At 39.7% G+C, this 14,326-nt stretch overlaps 2 protein-coding genes across 5 annotated transcripts in view; one reads left to right on the forward strand and one right to left on the reverse strand.

Moving 5' to 3' along the window:
• The window catches only part of klg (klingon), a 45,260-nt gene extending 41,232 nt beyond the window's left edge, over positions 1-4,028 (reverse strand). Inside the window, exon 1 of the mRNA XM_032433461.2 lies at positions 3,693-4,028. The gene's annotated coding sequence lies outside the window, so the exon portion shown is untranslated. The remainder of the gene's footprint in view (positions 1-3,692) is intronic.
• The window catches only part of Nha2 (Na[+]/H[+] hydrogen antiporter 2), a 235,415-nt gene that overhangs the window by 72,884 nt on the left and 148,205 nt on the right, over positions 1-14,326 (forward strand). The window lies entirely within an intron of this gene.

Here is a 14,326-nt window from a genome sequence, read left to right on the forward strand (position 1 = left end):
ACAAGGAACCTGTCATAAATAAGTAAGTAGGTCAATAATTTGCACTTAAAGAAAAACAGAGTGTTAATTTCCATCAGAAATACGGAAACTTCTTATCCACAAATGTTTATCAAAATTTGATATTATTTAAAAAAAAAAAAAAAACTGAAAAGAAGAAATGACTATAAAATATAGGTGCACATTTGAGGGCGACTCATTCGCATTGTGTTCTTGATTTTATTACAAGCCTTTCTACGTTAACAATAGCAGCAAAAAGGTCGAGTAGTCCCCGTTAAGGTTACTTGTTACCCTATAAAAAGTAACCTAAAATATCGTGGGAAATGTGGTTTAAAAAATAATTTAAATGCAAACTCAACTATTTCTTGACGACTTCCTGCAACAATAGAATCCACAACAAAAGCTGAACAGGAAAATTTAATAAATAAAAGCTGGCTTTGAAGCTGACAAAAGTTGCGCAAAAATGTATGCAGCAAAAAAGGAACAATATAGTCCCAAAACAAAATTGTATATTTTTCTAAATAATTTACATAGAGATGTTTTTTGGTAAATTGTTAGACGAAAACAGCGGAAACGTCTTAAAGCACCAAAATTGAATTTTTTGTTGCAAAGTAGCGAACGAATAGGTCTTTCATTTATATGCTTCCAGTCACAACAACTTAAAGAAGACAAAACGGTTCGTGACGCAAAAAGGCCTGGATAAATATGATGTTGTCAAAATATCTCCTGCCAATCTGTCAGCTAGTCGGTAAGTGAAACCCTTGCAAGGATTTGTAATATGCTTTACGAGCAAAGTTTTGCGCGAGTAAACATTGTAACTTGCTGGGGTAGAGCGCAGAAGCTGTCGGAAGAAAAAACTCGTATAATTAGTAGAAACTTGAATAAAACCCTGAAAATTGCTTTAAACTGCGCGTGAAAATGGTGTTCGGTGAAATCCATCACAGCTTCGGGGGTAAAATCGGCATAAGCAGAGGTTCTTGGGTGAATATAAATTTGTACAGTCGCGCTTATATCCATGTTTGTTCGCTATCCATGGGTCATACTTGCAAACAAGTTAATAATTATAGAAATAATCCTAATAGAAATAACTTGTGACGTTAAGAATAACAATTTTCTGGTGCTGTTTGTAAACATTTCAGAAACCAGCAGTTGCAGAATGAATGTGGTATTGCAGCATGTGGCAATAATATATTAAAGTATTTCATCTTTGTAGGCAAATTATTTTGGGTATACAAGCTCCAGCGGGTAAATATTCAGTGACAGGCCGTTGAGCTTTTACAAATATTTTAAAAATGACAGCAAAGAGTGGGACGAAAAAACGTGCTGAAGGTTACTTGGCAGTGGCAGCCGGCAACTGTCTTTTTCTAGAAATAGCTGAGAAATAAGACTCAGAGTATAAAGTCTGAAGCGGGAGCTGAACACACAAATATTCGAGGAGACATTCAAAAGTCAGTATAAAATTTAATTAAAAATTGTATAATAACTACAGCTGCACAGTAAGGAAACCAAAATTAGAACAGAGTAAGGCCACATATATTGCATCTCTAGTGGGTACATACATACATACATTTGTTCTTCTTCTAAATTGTCACAATTATCGAGTTGTTAGTGAAATGCGTTTAAAGATATTCGCATACCCCAATAAAAAGGAAGAATGTAATATGTCCCGGTTGATGAGTTCTATTTGAACAAGAAAATATATTAAAAGTGTTGCAAAGAACAAGTTTCTCTATAGTAGTATGTATGCTACAATCGAAATCGAAGACATTTAATGGTCTGGCTTGTGCCGCTAGTTAACTGTCTAATCGCATTAAATTAACACAAATGAAGCTCTTGGCAGCTAACAAAGCCAAACAATTACAAGGCAGATAGTAAAAGGCAGCTTAAGCAGGCGATAAAAAAAGTGTTAGTAAAACAAATAAAAAAAAAAAAAGAATCCAATAAAGTTGTTGCTGCTCTTCCTTAGTTTTGCTTGCTAAAGGCGTTTATAAATTACTTAAATCGTTTAACGCAGTACGAAAAAAAACTGGGGCGCAACAGGAACATCCTGCCCCAAAAACATCCCGAGAACCGGAGCAGAGAACAACTTGTGCCGTGACCACGTACGCACTACTGCAACAGAGCAATACGTTTTCGCTGCCGCCCTGAACAAGTATTCTGCACAAGTCTAAACCACAGACAGACAAAGGACTGTGTATAGAGAAAAGAAAAGCTTTAGGCGTAAGAAAATCCTCTCAATTGATTATCAATCAATTTTTGTGCCAATGTGTGGAAAACAAAAAAATTGAGGTTAAGACAAGCCAATGGTATGAAACAAACTCTAGCGCCTTAGATTGGGACTACTGCGTACGATTGTGTTAATGGAATTAAAACTGGCAATTTCGGCCATGGTGGTTGTCAGGCTGCCTTGTTAGATGTTCGTTGTGCTTCGTTGTTATGCTATAGCTATATCTTCTCACAGTAAGATAATTGACTCGTGTAACCAAATTAGTGAACACAAATCAATTGCATTAAGCGACAGATAGTGCGCGTGTGTGTGGCTTAGGCTCTCTTAGGCTTACCTAAGAATACCATTCATTTTGGCTAACGAAATTGGGATAAGCGCAAAGTTGCTAATCAACAGCTGCTAACGACTAATTTATGCATCACATAGTGGAATACGGCTGGGCTTGAAGCTTCTCATAATAATTAAGGATTATTATGCGTCTTCTCAAGACTTTTGCTTTAATTTCCTCTATCTGCAAATTCCAGGAGACATTTATTGCTATAACAAAGGCAAAATAGAAATATCTTTCTGCATGTCGGGAAATAGGTTGTGTGTCAATTCTATGTGTTGGCGTTATTAGAGGCAGCGCACCAAATATTTGGGCTATTTTCCGACAACATCCTTTGTTGTATATCTATTCAAGAATATATTTCGCCCATTGCTTGTTTTCTTCTTCGCACGTCGGCGCATGTGTTTATTTCTCATCTCGCAGTCAGCTCAGTTTTGCCTTATTTCATGTTGGCATTTGCACAATTTCTTGCCGGTCTTCTTGTGGGTTTTGGCGTCTTGATGGAAATTTTGCTTTACTCTTTGGTTTTCCGCATTTCGGCGCCTTGGCATTTGCCTGCGTAGTTGGTGAAAGCGCCTCAAGCCACCGCAAAACAATGAAAATTGGTTTTGTTACTTTACTTATTTTGCACCGGCTGTTGGCTAAGTTTGTGGTTGGCAATGCGAGTGCGGCTGCGACTGAGCCTTTTGCCCAAGACGTTAGCCTTTTATTGCTCGTGTTATTGTCGGAGTATTTCTTTGGCAGCCGTAAATGTAGCGAGATATTCAACTTCCTGCGTCTTTGGCGGTTTGCAACCCAACCCCGTATTATATTTGCGTTTTGTTATTTTTTTTTTTTTATTTCTGTTTATGGTGTCGGGTATTATCTCATAAAATGTAAAATGTAAACACTTGTAGGCTGCCAGTCTGCCAGCCGTTGAGCTGGTTGGCTGGTTTTGTCTCTTTAGCACGTACACGTTTATCTCCTTAATGTGATATTCAGTGTCTTGGGCAGACGTATTTTACAAGTAGCTCCCGTTTGGACGAGTTCCACGGTAAGTGGCGCTATTGTCCACCGGCTTCAGTAATCGTTTTGCTAAGTATATATCATATATTTCGCTAGTATTACCAGAGTTCGCTTTTATATCTGAAAATTTATTACCTTATTGTAAGGAGGCCCAATCTATGACAACATTTCGGTACACATTCGTATAAGTTTTTCACTTTTTATACACCTTTTATGGATGACAGTTATTTGATTTTAATCAACTTTTTGTGTTTTATGCGAGTAATTCAAGGCTTGTTCGAGTTAATTAGCCAATTAAGTCTACCTTCTTGGCAGCTTAAGTACGCACATGCATAAGCGACAACACAGCGAAACTGATTCACTCTTGGGTCAATATCTGAATCTATAACTCTATCTATCTTTTGAGCAGCAGGGAACGAAATCGCGTACGCGCGCGGAACGTGTCAACCTTATGTCAGAGTTCACTTTCAACTAAACGCTTTTTGCTGAGCGCGTGCTGCCGATTACCGTTATTTGCTCGGCTGACTGTCGGTAATGCTTCGTGTGAGGTCGTAGTAAGTCGTGGTTGTTTCTCGCAACTAGAGTCGTTGAGCGAGAACAGCATGAAGTCGATTGCGTTCTCATTTGTCGTAAGGACAAAGTTCGGTGAGTAAACTTAAGGATACGGCGAATTTAAAGGCAGGCTTGAGGCTTGCCGTGCAAAACCTTCAGTAAAGGGGCATTAGGGTAATTTTTGGCGATCGTCGTAAATCTATTGAATTAAAAAAAAATACATATTTATATACCCTGAACCCATATAAAATGGGTAAAAAGGGTATATTGTATTTGTGCAAAATGCAAATGTATGTAACAGGCAGAAAGAAGCATCTCCGACCCCATAAAGTATATATATTCTTGATCAGCATCAATAGCCGAGTCGATCTACCGATAATCGATTACTTGCCCCGTTTCCAAGTAATCGATTAAAATCTATATCGAAATCCTGTTTTTTGGGCAATTTTGGTAAATAATAAGAGCTAGAGTCAGCAAACTTGACATGTAGCTTCTTGAATAGTATATACATATATTTGCATTTGGTGTTGGACGAAGAGGGTTCAGGGAATCCCCTAGTCGGGAGCTCCCGACTAGAACCTCTTACTTGTTTTTGTTTCAGTTTATAGTATTTTTCAGATTATAACATATTATTGTAAAAATTAATTAATTAGCACTTTGTATAGCTTTGAATATATAACATGTAAATCATCGAGTATCAGTTAACAGGGTAATCATAGCTATGGATATGTGCTCTCTATTTAAACTTTCTTCACAAGTTATCTCTAATGCGTTTTGCCAACAACTTCACTCCGAATATTTAAGTGCCAAGGGGAAATTTTAATTCGAACATCCCGAAGTGTGCCTGCAACATGTTCGTTCCAACATTTCGTTGCATTCAACCACAGCATTGCGTTTGTGGGCTCTTGCTTCCGAACCTTGAAAACAACAAAAAGATTGTTTTGCACATGCATGAAACAGCAACTGAGAGTCAAAATAGTGGAGCATGACCAGCAACCAGACGCGCGTGTAATTAAAATCAAACAGATTCGGAGAAGCAACCTACCGTGGGTCTACCTGATAAGAACCGTCGCCATGAAGACTTCGTACGGTTCGTCAGCATTTTATTGTTGTTGTTCAGCAATAAAGGAAAACAGAAGGAAACTCTTCACAGGCTTGCAGTTATTATGGGGATGATGATACTGGATAGTCTAGAGGTCCGGATTAAAAACAACAATAATGCTTGGTGGGCATAAGCAGCGACATGCAAAATATGAACGTAGGATACAAAAGCCGTCATAAATTTAATTTAAAAATTTTTCAACCTTTCTGCTCCTGTGCCGCTTTTTGATATAGCTGCGTTGCTGTGCTACCAGCGGGGACTTTGACTTAATCAGAAAAAATGGTGGACTTTTTATGATGACCAAATGTGTTGGTTTTTGAAAAATTTGCATATATATAGGAATAGAATGCGCGGGTCGTCACAATTTTCAAGATACAAAAATCACGATTGGCCTGGCAGCTTGCTTTTATTATTTCACTTACCCAAAATTAATATCAGTAGCGGCTTTATCGACAAGTGAAAATTTGAAGCGAATACGCACCAACTTCTATTTCGCCCTAAGAAGTATACTAAGTATACTGTATACCACAAGTAAAGTTGGGCCACATATATTGGCTGGAGGATTTGTCGCCATTTAAACATTTCAATTTTTGGTGCCATCTGATTAAAACTAACTAAGGTATCTATTGATGCACTCAGATGCACTTACAGGAGGCCAAGCGGATTATGTGTCAGTTTGAATTTACTTGCTCGTCGCCGCATAGGTGTGTCGGGATGGGTATCCAGGAAGTCACGGGGCGTTAAAAATGGGAAACCATTGAAAGAGTGGGCGCAGGGAAAACAATGGGAAGAAGAACTACAAACAGGCAAACAAATAAACAAGCTGCAAATAAACATGCCGTGCTGTGATTGCCGGACAAAAAGGCAAAACAATTGAATTGAATTGAAAACAACAGTACAGGCACCAGAGGGTAGTCGAGGGCTTAAGGGAACTAGCCGACAACGGTGCTGATAGTATTAAACATACCTCTCCGAGGTCGCCTGGTATGCGTGCCGCCGAAAGTCCTAGCCGCCAGTGTTGCATGTCCAATCTGTGCGTTGTCTGTCTGTTGCCGGTTGTTGTTGCTTGATGTTGTTTGCGCTGCACTCGAATGCTTTTTGCAATGTAAACAGCTGCTCTCGACCACCCTCCACTGACACTCGGTCATATTTTCACTTTTTTTATTTTTGTTTATTTGCGTTGCTGTGGTTAATTTCCTCTTTTTGTTTGGGTGTCCGCAAATTAGTTGAATTTCAGCAATGCCGACGAGGCTGTTCTCAGTTTTTGTTTAAGTTTGGCGATCGGCCCGACCAGATGTGACATAGGCTGCGACTACCACCCCTATTTTCACTCGTATACCCTTAAAACTATGCCGTCCTTCTACGAACTTAATCCTCTTAAAATTTGAAAGTGCTAATAGTTTTTCATGTTTCATCCCTGACTTTTGGGTTTACAAAAACCATCCACCATAAGACTATAACTTCTCTCTTTTTGCCCAAAAAAAGGTATCAAAGCCTATAACATATATGCTTAGAATTATCATTTGCGGCTGTGCATGGATATATCCTTGCTCTGTATACTAATCACATATATTGTGATTGTGGTAATTGAAAGTCTGGCGCTCCCGACTTAAGCAATTTGACTTGTTTTCCGCACTGAGTGTTTGAAAGAATCTGTTTAAAAATGTGTTAAGGCTAGGCCTTTCGGCGTTAATGCTTTTAATGTCAGTTCTCGACCAATACTATTACGACCCATCTGCATTTGCACGTACATTCCCCTAATTGTGTGAATACACAATTATGGAATCATATAGAAATTCCGGTAATAAATAAAGCCAAACGAACAAATTTTGTGCATTTGTCACCAAAATTAATCACAAAACAAATTGCACACGGAATAGGTATAACAATATTCAACAATGCAATAAAATTATTCTTTAGTACGCTCATACACCCATTTCCTACTCTATGGGACATGGCTGGCTTCTGCGATATTACATTATTAATATTTTTAGCACTTAGCTAGGCATAGAAAAACTTGCCGAAATTTGACGGGAAAATAATAGCATTGTGACAACAACAACAACCACACATGTGTACACAGCCACCCATGCGAACATGTCCATTGAGCAGGACACATGTCTGGAATCAGGCGGACATCCTGGGGTATATTGAGCCATGGTGGCTTGCTCTTTTATTTATGATAATGTCTGGCCATTCGTTTGGTTTATTGTGCTAATGTGCCGCAATTAAGATTAAGAAGATGATTTTCCTGTTTCCGAGCCTGCGTTTGTGTGCGCCAATCAGCACGTGTGCGAACGCCCACGTTTATACTCAAATGCATTGTGCACTTTTGGTTACCTTACATTTGTATATATAGCTGGTGCCATTAATGCCATTTGTTGCTGATTAATAAATTAAATTTTGACATTTTTAAATAATTTAAAGATTTTTTTTAGTCAAATTTTGGGCTTTAATTAAAATCGTAACAGTCTACCTGCCAATCTAATCTGGTAGTTTCTCAATAGGGACGTCATATGTACAAATAGCCTCGGTTTTGAATTTTTGCAGTGCCGATTATGTGATTAATGACTTGGGCAAAAGGTCTCCCACCAATCTGTGAAGTCGCGCCGTATGAAATCGTGCGATAAAAAGTCTTAAACATCAATTTCCATTGGCTTGTTCCTTTCTGGGAACCGTAAGTATTTATTTATGACAATCATTTATCATTGCAAGCGAACAAGGCAAGTTTTACGCGATTACGTTTTACCATTACCCTGCACATTGGGCCTGTCTCCGCAAAAGTGCTGGTGGAGCTCATCCTTTTCCTCTTGTTATGTTAAGTGCTCAATCGAATTTGTACTTATATTTAAAGCGTGTTTCAAGCTACGTTGCTGCCTTGCCCATCTTTCTGCTCTACATTTATGTTAACTTTATGTATTTAAGATTTGTTTTATTTTATTGGTTTTGGCAGGTAATTAATTTATAGTTTATTTATTTCGTAGTTCATTCGTAGATACGCTGGTAAAGGGTACCTAATTTCTTTAGCAATAACTAATTATATGCAAGCTTAAAAAAATGTTGTAACAGAAATAATACGGTTAAAAAAATACAACTCATTTCATCTTTTAAGTTGCTTTTAAGGCAAACACATCTCGTCCCAAACACTCAAATGCAATTTAAATTGTTTTTATTTCCCTTCCATTATATTTCATTTGTTTTCGTTTCATTAAATTCATTTATTTCTCGAGTATCATGATACGTGTATCCTATATTTAATTGCTATACAAACCTCAGGGGCAATAAGAAAATCGGTAATCATAGATTAGATGAACATTTTGTAGTTACAAAACTTACGCAAAGTTTCGGCCAGAAATGATTTTAATTGAGATTTTTGCACACAGAACATAGAAAATAGACACATTGCCTGATTGTTTGTTTGCTCCTTTGCGTAAGAGTCGACAATTGGCAAAATGGAATGAAACATAAATATTACGTATATGTTGATGCAAACGAAATCCATTGGGGAAACTGCAAAAGTTCGTCCGGGAGTAGAGCTTTGACTGTGCAAATAGCTGCATGATAAATTAAATTTATGTGAGCACCGCCTCTTCACCTTGATTTGTCTGTTATGGGTATCAGTTGCAGAGCTTATATAAGTGTATAAATCGAACAGTTTTGTGGAGGTTTCACTTACAACTTATTTGTGGATATTATTAGGTTCCCCGAGATGGCAGAAAATGCTTTGAAGAGGCACTGTGTATCAGAGCAGTCACCGGGGAACTTTCAGAAATTGAACGTGCGGAAATTGCGCGTTGAACTCTAATTAGCTTTGTGGGTGCAGCCGCAAAAGTGAAAATGCTGAAATTATACAATCTTGCCACAACCATTTTGGGCTCTCTTTGTGTCCTAAAGCGAATAAATAAATGGCTCTTGGTCGGGATCGAAATGGTTGGTAGCTATTTATTCCATATTTGACTGTTACAGAAATCACTCCGTTACTTATGACAGTGTTTTTTTGCGCAGCTCCCTTCATCTCGCTAACTTAATGTAAAATTATACGCTACTGAGATGTGGGCTGAGATTAGGGTCCACACAGATGCAGAAAGTTGCAACTCACGGCGGCCAGTAGTCAAGTGTCTCTCACGTAAGCGGTAATGTGGGTGCACTGGCTTAATCGACAGTCATTGTATAGCAGAACCACAGTGGACACAACCGAGAGCACACGGTGCTAGTGTCTCGGTCCCTGTTAAGAAGCAATCACGCATCGAAAGCTGAATCGGCAAAGAGTGAGACAGAGATGGGCATGAGTCAGAGATTGGTATGGAAAAAGTGCGGCCGCACGCTCAGGGGCGGGATGTCGATTTTCTGCAATATCATCAACTATAAATTACGAATATTGACGCACAAGAACTGCGAGTACGTGGCGTGATAATGGATATTTGTCAGATATGTGAACATTTTAAACTCCAGCCTATAGCCGCCCGGAGAACCAAAACGTTCTGACGAGCATTGGAGGGTGCAAGGGTCATGGTTGTTTACCCGTACAGATTGGACCTGGAAATAAACATAAAAAGGTAATATGCCGCAAGGGATTGTTGGGCAGGAAAAAACCAAATATTCGGCACTCTGATTGCAGTGAGTGCACAATAAACGTAAAAGAATGGCGGCGATATAAGATAGTAAATATACGAAATGGCGATGCCGAATGTTTGGCAATGATTTGGCAGGATTTTTTCGACTATTGACAGCCTTGGTGTAATGTTGGCTTATTGTGATTAGCTGTGGCAGTAGCACATAAAGAAGAATTTACAGGGCTCGACTGGTCCGCTACTCAATATCTTTGGACGGACAAAAATCATAAAACTGAATTTGCACAACAGCTAAATCGAGCAGCAACAATTATATTTCGTTGCCTTTTATAAGCAACGTCAGTAAAGCAAGAAACATTATTCTCACATGATTGTGTGACATTGAACTTTTGCGAAAAACTTAAAGTTTTGCTTATAAATTCATGGCCTTCATAATGAATACCCCAGGCTCTCATGCTTGGTCTTCTTCATGTACCTCACCAAAGTTTTAGTTATGATTGTTTTCAACTTTCCATAAAAATAGACACAAGTATGATGCAAACTTTGCATTTCCTGCTCATATTTTCTTCGCATTTTACAACAGTTACTTCCTGTTTCCGTTCCGAAAATATAAAAATAAACCAAAACAGCCATTATCGTTGTTGTTGTTGCGTTTGTCGTCCTGTTGGCACTTTTCAGCCCGTTTCTACAGCTTGTCGTCTAGTGAGTGCAAAGAACGTTTGTACTGACACCACCTACTTTCTGCAAGGCTGCTTTATCTACTCATCAGTATTATTACGCAAATAAGAATGTTCTACGTGAATTTGTATTTATATTTAAATTTCTAGTAATTGAGGTTGTGTTAAAGTTTAAAATGATGTGTAATTTAATATTTGCGTCATAGTTCATTGAACAAATTAAAATTCCAGTTTCGTTGACTTTCCAACTTCGATATTGAAAGCGAATTTCTCAAAAAACCTATTTAATACTGAATAGCTGATAGCTGACGTACAAAAAATTTCTGTCTCTTTTGTGCTACACAAAAAAGTGTGGCACGCAGTAAAAAAAGCATTAACAAATATATTTTATTAATTGAAGCGCGCAACTTGAATGACATTTATAAAGCAACCTAGCGCACCCAAAAAATAACACGTTCCGCAACAGTAATGAGGGCTGGACACAAAAAGGGATTAACAACCCTTAGCAATTCCGATAGCACCGTGTGCATGTCTAAATGCCAAATAAAAGCGTTGAGCTAAATGAAAACAAATTACCATTGCATGTGAAGAGAAGCACAGGGAGGGGCATTGCGACGGCCATCATAAGGCTTAACCACGTCCAATGCAATATGCTCCTGCCTGAAGGGTGACTTAAAATGCAACAAATGCTTTTCAGGACTTTAAACACGCAAGTGCGTTATGACATTGCAGGCGCTTTAATAGCATGAAGCAAAAGGCAGGAAGCAAAAATTAATGAACGCAGCCTTAAATGAGCTCAGTTTTTCGATAAATGAGTGTCTCTCGGTGGTAGGTGGTCAATGGTGGGAGCTTAATGACAGAGCTGTTAGGGAGTCAAATGAAGTCGCGACTGGAATTCGATATTGCTTGTGGCTGTGGCGGCTTTGGCTGATAGCTTACGGTGTGCGAGCTTCGTACGGCGATGTCATATAATTTTCAGCTGCCCATAAAGACACCGAATAAGCCGTGAGTACCGAGAGGAATGCAAAATACAAATTTTTTGGCTATGATTAGCGTATCATTACATTTTCTCCACCCGCAGCAATGATAGAACAATAAGCTTGGTGAAATGCTTGAGCAAAAGCCACAAAATTCGTTGACGGAATTGAATTTGGTACAATTTAAATTGCTCTAGACAAACACCCAGCAGTATCGAACCACAGTAGGGGATTTGCTAAGGCGATTCCCTTTTGTCAATGCCAGATACCACCAGGCTCCTACGCTGCATAAGCCTTTGTAAAAACAACAAGTAGCGTCTGCCAATGTTCTGTAATAAATCTCAATAAAGTTCACGCGACAAGCCATAAGATGCAAACCAAACAACTGTTGGTTTCCCATCCCTAAAGAGTATAATAACACCCTCCACAATCTAAAGAAAGAATATTTTAAATTTGATTATCGAAAGAGTGTGACGACGGCGACGATTATATGATTTGTGTATTGTGTGAAATGTATTTGCAATACGAAACTCCTTGTGCCAAAGCTATGGGGGAAGCACTCAAAGAATGGCATTCATATGCACATGTGTTGCCATTGGGGTTGTGCGCGCTAACTTTGTTTATGTTTTTAACAAGTTTTTAATGCGGAAAGGGGAGCGTGCAGCAAATAGGGTTCACGGCACTAAATTGAAAACTCTTTGGAAGCTTCGATTCTCTTGCCTATGTTTCCACCCCTGGTAAACAAGACACAGCATTTTTTTTTTATTGTTGATCAATTTTCTGCTATTTTGGACACCTCAAAGCGTCGCTTTGTAATTAACTTTGGAGAGCTGCCAACAAAGCATAAATCTGAATGAATCAGAATAACGATTATTTTGAATGCATTCGAGTACAAGGATAACATAACTGCTGGCAGCAGTCTAGTCTGTTCAGTCTTGTCTAGTTCCCCATGCATTGGTCCAAACTGGCGCAGACAAAGTTTTAAGGCAACTTCCTGTACGGGCCGAAAAAGTGCCAGCTACGCAAAGGCGAAGAAGAAAAATCCGAATCAACTGTTCATATTTTTGTCTATCCTCGCAACAGACCCATAAATCTCACAGACAATAAGGTTACAGTGTATCTATAGCATATACTGATTTGAATTTATGAGAAACAGATTACGTTCCATGCAGTTGGAAAAAAATATAATCAAAGCGGAAAGCGAGCGACGCAGGCGACAATTCGCCACTGAGACAGTAAGATATATTTGTGCACGCCGCGTGCCAAACAACTATCGAATACATACATCCATATGTCTGTATATGTCTGTATATGAGTGAATTGGATTAAAGTTTTAACCATTCCAAGTGCTGCCTTAGAAGGGTCCGTTCCCCCCACGTTCGATATGGTGCGGCCACGTGACTAGCGCCATGCGGCGCTTAAGACAACAAATGCAAGCGCAAGCCGCAACAGCTTTCAGTATCAGAAGCACTTATTTGAATCTTATTGAAAGGTCAACCGAAGTGTTGCAGCTAGTTGTCTCGCCTGTTGGCCAGTATTTATGTTGGTACTATTCATTTGGTTTTTTTTTTAAGTGAGAGTCTACGAGAGCCCTTAATAAGCTCGAGGGTCTGTTGTACAATCAGCACTTCATTAGACGCGTGGCTAGCCGCGTTATAAACAGCCAGAACGCGGCAGGGCAGACAAATAACAACAAGCAGAACAGAACAGAACAAGAACAAGAACCAAGTAAGTTAAGTACTGCAGCCCTTACCCTTTCTGGCTCAAGCTGTGCGCTGAAGTGTGGCACACACTGCGAGAATCGGGGTCTACCTTGTCGTGGTGTTCCAGGGCAATGGGGCACTTTTTGTTGCTTTTTGCTCGGCAAATTTGAAATTGATATTCGCACGGCGTGAAATCAGTTTCAGTTTCCATTTCGTTTGTCCATTTGCCATTTGGTCTCCCGTCCGGCCGTTAACTATTTTTACGGCGCGTCTATATTGCGTGTTTCTTTTCAGGGCCGGACAGCTCGGCGTCCTTTTTCGGTGACGGTTACAATTGCAAGGGCAGTCCTTTAGATGGGGTACTTGATTTATTGAGTTGCATAAACAGAAATGGCAACGCAATCATGTCGCAACCGGCGTAAAGTGAACGCCTTGGCGTCGTAGCCAACTCACTCTCACCGTTACCCGGCTGTAGCTGAAGGAATTTACCGATGAGCTCAGCTTTCAACTCAATTGCTTCACAAGTCGTTAGGCGTCATCGAGAGGTGTACGCGGGCAAGGGCAAGGGGCAACTTGTATAAGGCAAGTCCTGCACTTTACGGTCGTGTGGCAGCGGCTACCCTGCAGGCCTCCCCGCCTTTTGGCCACAGTAGACATTGAATCTCAAGCCACAATTTTTGGTTGCGGGTCCCTTTCAGCGGCCGCACTAACAGCGCTGGTCATCCCGCCTTCACAATGTATAAATCACAAATAGATTTCCTTCGTTGTGCTTTTTAAACCCCTTGCCGCCTGATGCTCGGGGGCTGTTGGGCTAAAGTTTATGTCGGTTGCTATGTGAGACGTTGGTGGCACTTTGTGCAGCTTTGTGTTGCGCTTCAATGAGGTCGGAATGGCTCAAAAATAATGTGAAAAGTTGCCTTTAACCATTTTTTCACTGCAGCAGCAGCAACAGCGTAAAAAAACAATGCCTCCAAAGGAAGAAGACAGACACAGACACACATACAAACAAACATAGAGAGATACTCAAATGTGTCTTGGTGAGCCTTTTGGGGCTAAAGGATTCTCTAGAATTTACTCCTTTCATTGCAGTACGACTCCTTTGGTCGCCTTTGCTTCGTTGAAGTTATGTGACTTAGGGGAATTGTCTGCTCCCTTATTACCCTCGGCTCCCTACTGCCCATTCTGTT

The sequence above is a fragment of the Drosophila virilis genome, chromosome 2, assembly GCF_030788295.1.
Source record: "Drosophila virilis strain 15010-1051.87 chromosome 2, Dvir_AGI_RSII-ME, whole genome shotgun sequence".
Classification (NCBI taxonomy): domain Eukaryota; kingdom Metazoa; phylum Arthropoda; class Insecta; order Diptera; family Drosophilidae; genus Drosophila; species Drosophila virilis.